Here is a 5,737-nt window from a genome sequence, read left to right on the forward strand (position 1 = left end):
GATTTTGCCTAAGCAGATCCTCCAAGCTTAGAGTTACTGGAGTGGACAGCAAGGTTGTGAGGAGGCTACTGGACCCTTGTCTTCCTCTGAGGCTAGCAATTCTAGGCCATGCATTCTGTCTGCCCTGGTAAGTTTCCCCCCGGCCTTGCTGCTGAGTTGCTCCTAGTGGTGCAGGTATGCTCCCAACCTGTGGTTTTGAGGGTGAGACTGGTGTGCTAACACTAGAGAAGTCGTCCATAGGGTCTTCCAATATGGGTTCAGCATCCTCGAGGTGCTTTTGGGCATCCTTGACCCACTCCTTGACCCTGGCTATAGCCTCGAGTTGCCATTTGGGGTGGGGGTATTCCCCTACCTTGGCACTCCCTAGCTCTATTGTCTTAGGAGCCGAGGTCTCTGCCTCTGCGTCTGTGACCTTCTTTCCCGTTACTAGCGTAGTCGTTTCCTCGATTTTAAGGGTTATCTTTGCATCGGTTCTCTTTTTCCATCTCCTCCAGCTTTTGTTCCCCATTGAGGTTGCATCAAGGTTATTTGGCCCTGGCAAGGAGATGCCTGCTTGTTTCATTTGAGCTCGTGTCATAGCATGTAGTGGGATGGGCGTATCCTCACTACCAAAAGTTTCCACTCCAAAGAGCCCCAAAGGCATCGATGGCATGTTGGCAAAGCTGGTTAATGGCTTCCACCTAGGACAATCAGGAAGCATATGTGTGATTCCACACTCTGCGCATCGGAGATCCGCTTTGTCTTTGTTAGCTTGTTCTCACTCTGGGCAGCGTGATGAAATGTGGCCTGGGTGGCCGCAAGTCCAGCATGTGACTGGATCCTGGCTGGGCCCTCCAAAGCCTCTGCCTCGTCCTCTTCCTAAAACCATCACCGGCACTGGCTGATAGTCCATCAGGACTGGGTTGCCCTCCTCGTCGTAGGATATGTATGAATTGACATATGTCTCTTCCTCATTAGGCTCCTCCACAAAGTGAACAGGAGCATCGCTAGATGGGTGAGTCACAAAAGGCCCTGGTGGCCTGGGTATACCAGTTGGGTTCATCTCTAGCCTAGGCATGGCAGGTCTTGAGTCAGTTGGTGCTGGAAGAGCTAACTGGGCTCCCCTGCCAAAGAAATTAGGTGGCCTATTACCTAAGTATGGAGGGTTGTACTGCTGCGTGTATGGGAATCTCCTCGGCATTCTGCAATGCGCTGCATCATGCCCGAATCTACCGCAATTTGAGCACGGTCGAGATCTAGGATCTTGGCACTCAACTGGGAGGTGATTGCCGCTGCAGTACACACATTGTACGTGCGATCTCACAGGCTTTCTAACGAGCTCTTGCAACCGTGCAATCTCCATTCTCATCTCTGCCATCCCTTGGTCGTGGTCTACACTCTTTCCCTTATCCTGCACGCTAGCAGTTGCTTTTTCCCCCAAGGTGGTTGATCTCTCAAGGTCCCTCTGGCTTGCACTATCTTGGTTGGTAGTCCTCATGCTACGTTCCCTGAGTTGATCATCTACGCGTATTGCCTCCTCGAAGACTCGAGCTAGCACGTCTCGTTGTAAGGTGGAGTTACTGGCCAAAGCCTTGTAGAGCTCCTCACTCCGAATCCCGTTCATGAACACTGTAGACACTGCCCTCTCGGTAGGTCGCTCATTGGTAGGGATTCTCTTGTAGAGGCTGTGCACTTGAGTGACGTAATCCCTAACATCCTCCTTCTCCCTTTGACTAATATTCATCAACCTAACAATGAGGTTATCCGAATACCCTGCCTCCGAAAACCTCTTGATGAAGAGGCCCTTAAGGTGAGCAGAGTTTATACGTTCTGCGTCATCCAGACTAGAGTACCATGTCCTCCCCTTGTCGCCTAAGCACAGGCCAAAGGCTTGAGCTCGCTGTGCAGGGTCAGTAAAACCGTTCGCCTCACATACTTGCTCGAACTGCTCCATGAAGCTATACGGGTCACTGCTAGGTTCATATCGAGCTAGTTGTTTTGCTACTATGGGGATTCTAGCCTTCCCTTTAGCCCCTTGTGTGACTCCCAATCCTGATAGTAGTGTGGTGGCTAGGGCAGTAGCACTGTGTTCCACGGATATATTGTCCATGAGTTGCTTTGCCACTAGTTCACTCAACATCATGCCAGCCTCTGTTGCCCATTCCCTCTCTACGTTCGGTCCGGACTTGGCTACCCCGGCTAGGTCTACTACTCGTCTAGCCTCGTACATATCCACGTCTTGCTGCAGTCTTCTAGCCCTTTGCTCATGGTTGTAGGCAATTATGCCTTCCAGTGCTCTCTTGATAGCTCTTCTCTCTTCTTCCAGGTTATCTACCACTTCCTCTACAGATATGCCTTGGATCACAGTCCTGGTGAGTAGATCGTAGTCGTGGACTAGTTCCTGGACCGAGGTTGGAAATTCTCCTAAGTCTAATTGGTCTTCCCCTTGTTCACCTCTTGATCCTGACATTGTTTCTGCTTCCAGCTCCACGAGGTTGTCAATGAATCCAATCAGCTACGGCAGCTTCCACTCCTCTATCTTGTTGCTTCCCGTGTCTTCGTGTCTTCTCCAGGTACTAGTAGTAGGGCACTCAGGCACCTGTCTAAGTCCTGGGGTCTTCTCCTACTGGTGGGTTCCTTAATGTTATTAGATATCCTGGTGTGTTCCTTGTTACTCGAAAGCAGTTGCGATCCTTACTCACACGTTGTGCTTAGTGCTTTCGTGGTGCTTGGTGTGAAAACATGCTTTTCTCTTTTCTTGCTGTGCAGACTTAGTGGAGCACAAGAGTGAAGTGCCGATGCAAAAAGCGTTTAATGCCAACTCCACCTTGTTTCTACCCACGTTCCCAACCTAATTTGAGTTCTCAACTCGGTTCTCGGCTATTCTACGGTCTTTCCGCACCCTAAGGTCGATTAGTCTCTGAGGTTCTAATGGTCAAACTGGGTCTTGGGTGTGTTCAGGGTCGCATCCTGGGGTCAGGTCTATGGCAAGGCCAGCAAAAGATTCTTATCTTTTTCTTCTGGCAGGATGGTCCGATTCTTTCAATCGGACCGGTCTGGTCCGACTCTAATAGTCGGACGGGGTTGGTCCGATTCTGGGACTCATCCGACCCTGGTGGTCCGATTCTGGGAATCGGACCAGGAGGGTGGTCCTACTTTCAAAGTGGTCCGACTGGTCCGAGTCCGGCTCCAATGGTCCGACTACGATGGTCCGATTCTAATGGGCATCCTGAGTGCCGCATGGCACGTCCGATCGGGTTGGTCCGATTCCTGCAATTGGACAGGTCTAGTCCGACTCTCTCAGTCGGACGGTCCGATTCTGGGAATCGGACGGTCCAACCCCAAGACTCGGGTGGTCCGATTTTGGGAATCGGACCACTGCGAGTTGGTCCGACTGTGTCAGCGGCAGGCGCGATTCCGGCGCATTTGAATCCTTCTTAATGTCTGCTGCACACAATCACCACAGACTTCCCATATCTGATTAGAGCACTATTGGAAAACACCAGACTCACCTGGAGTAGCACGAATCGATGGTGCCTAGAATCGAAGTAGCGTTTCCTCGTCCTGTGAACCAGAAGCTCTCTCTCTCTCTCTCTCTCTCTCTCTCTCTCTCTCTCTCTCTCTCTCTCTCTCTCTCTCAAGGCTAACTAAAGAAATGAGGTTTGTCCTAGCCTCCCAAGCCTCTTAAGGTCCTTTCCCAGCACTGCAAAACCTTACAGCCAATTCCCTGTCCCTATTTCACCCAGAAACTTGAATCTGGTCCCCTGTTTTCCTGTTTCCAGCAGCAGCCAGAACCTCTGTTTTCTCTTTTCTTACCCTAATCTAACCTTAATCTAGTGCAGCCAATATGCAAAACAGAAATGCAGAATAGTAGTCCTAATCTAATGCTTCCAACAAACCCAAATACTTACTTGTTTCATGGATTAAACCCTCCTAAATCTCCTAGTTATCTCGAGCACTAGTTCAGGCTGCAAACCCTACTTCCATGCTCAATCTGATGCGCGCGGCGCTCAAGGCTCGATTCCGTCGGTCCCGACAACGGAACCAAAATGGAGGGGAGCTTCGAGCTCGACCCCGAGACCTACAGACCAGTTGCTCAAGTGTTTCGAACCGAGTGGCCATGGCTACCTCTCAGATAGCCGACGTGCAATGCCTACCTTACAGGTGTAGTGAGCTTACCTTGATGCTCGATCGAGTACCCTCCTCTCTCTTGCACACCGGTAGCTCCACGATCCTTGAGGCAAGCTCAAACAACCTCAATCCCTCTCCCATGAGCTTCATCCTCCATAGCCACGCGCGAGACAAGAGAAGAGAAGAGAGGAGGAGAAGATGAAGAGAGAAGATGGAGAGCTTCTTCTCCAAGATCCCTCACTCTCACACAATCACTCCCTCACACTCTCTCAATCCCTCTCTCAAGCACAAGCAAGAAGTTCAACTTTATATACATGCCCTATTTTTCATGGGCGGTCATCCCCCTTTTTTACATGGCTGGCCATTAGCCTAGGCCCATTTCTCATTTCCCACCATTCTAATCTATCCTATCCCCAACTAATGCATACAATTTGCACAAGAGTGAGCCTGGTGCTCTCTTACAAGGTTTTGGAAGTGTTTTCGCACTTAATGGTGCGCTTTTCATTCTTTTACTCTCCTTGGGTGACTCTAAGACTTCTTGAGGGTCGTGCCCGTGCATTTAATTTTTTCCAAGGTCTAGTTGCCAGTTAAGGCACCTTTTCCTTCTTTTCTTTTTTTCCATTTCCCACTCCTCTGTGATGCAGTAAACACTTTTTAGTGCTCAGTGCGAAGACAAGCTTTTTCTTTCCTTGTAGTGCACCTTTGGTAAAAAAAATCAAAAGTGAGGTGCAGATGCGGGAAATGCTCAATGCAAACTCCACTCTTCCCCTCCCGTTCGTAGCCTGATATGGCTCTAAGCTCAGGTTCTGGCTGATCTAAGGTCTTACTGAAAGTCCATGCTGCGTTCTCTATTCCGCCTCAGGGGTGGTTGGTTGGTTACCGAAAGTCGAGTCAAGTTCTAAATTCGGTCTGCTCAGTGTCTAGCTATTCGGGGTGAATCCTTGGTCATCCTGTCTGGTTTCTGTCTTTTAAGGACTAAATTGGGTTTACAGGGGGGGTCAGAGATGTGAACAAGGTGGCCAGGACTATCAGGCAGGTTCAAAAACCCTCTATTTTAAGTTCTTGGTGAAGTGGTTCGATTTTGGGAATCGAACGGGCTGGTCCGATTCTCACACTAGGAAAAGTGGTTTGATTATCGCTGTTGATCCGATTTTGAGACTCGGACAGGGTGGCCCTACTTTGGTCCGATTTTCCTAGTCAGACCGGGGGGTCTGACTACTGCGATGGGACAAGTGGTCCGATTGTGGGACTAGGACACGTGGTCCGATTTTGAGAATGGGTCCAATTCTCACAGTGGTCCGATTTTGGGAATTGGATCGGACAAGGTGGTCCGATTCTCGCAGTCGGACAGTCCGATTGCGAGAAATCCGGTGGTCCGATTTCTGGAGTCGAACGATCCGACTCCAGAAATCGGGTGGTCCGATTCTGGGAATCGGACGGGCTGGTCCGATTGCACAAATGACGGCCGCGGGTTGCGCGATGCCTCAAGCTCAGCGCCTACTCCATGGAATCATCCAGTGCCTTCCAGATAGGTGCAAAAATACTGCAAGGAGATGCCAAACATACCTGGAATCACTGTGGTGCTCGAATCATCCAATGCCTTCCAGATATGTGCAAAATACTGCAA

This window comes from Lygodium microphyllum, chromosome 24 (genome assembly GCF_053477565.2).
Source record: "Lygodium microphyllum isolate KBCC chromosome 24, Lygodium_microphyllum_v1.1.10, whole genome shotgun sequence".
NCBI lineage: Eukaryota > Viridiplantae > Streptophyta > Polypodiopsida > Schizaeales > Lygodiaceae > Lygodium > Lygodium microphyllum.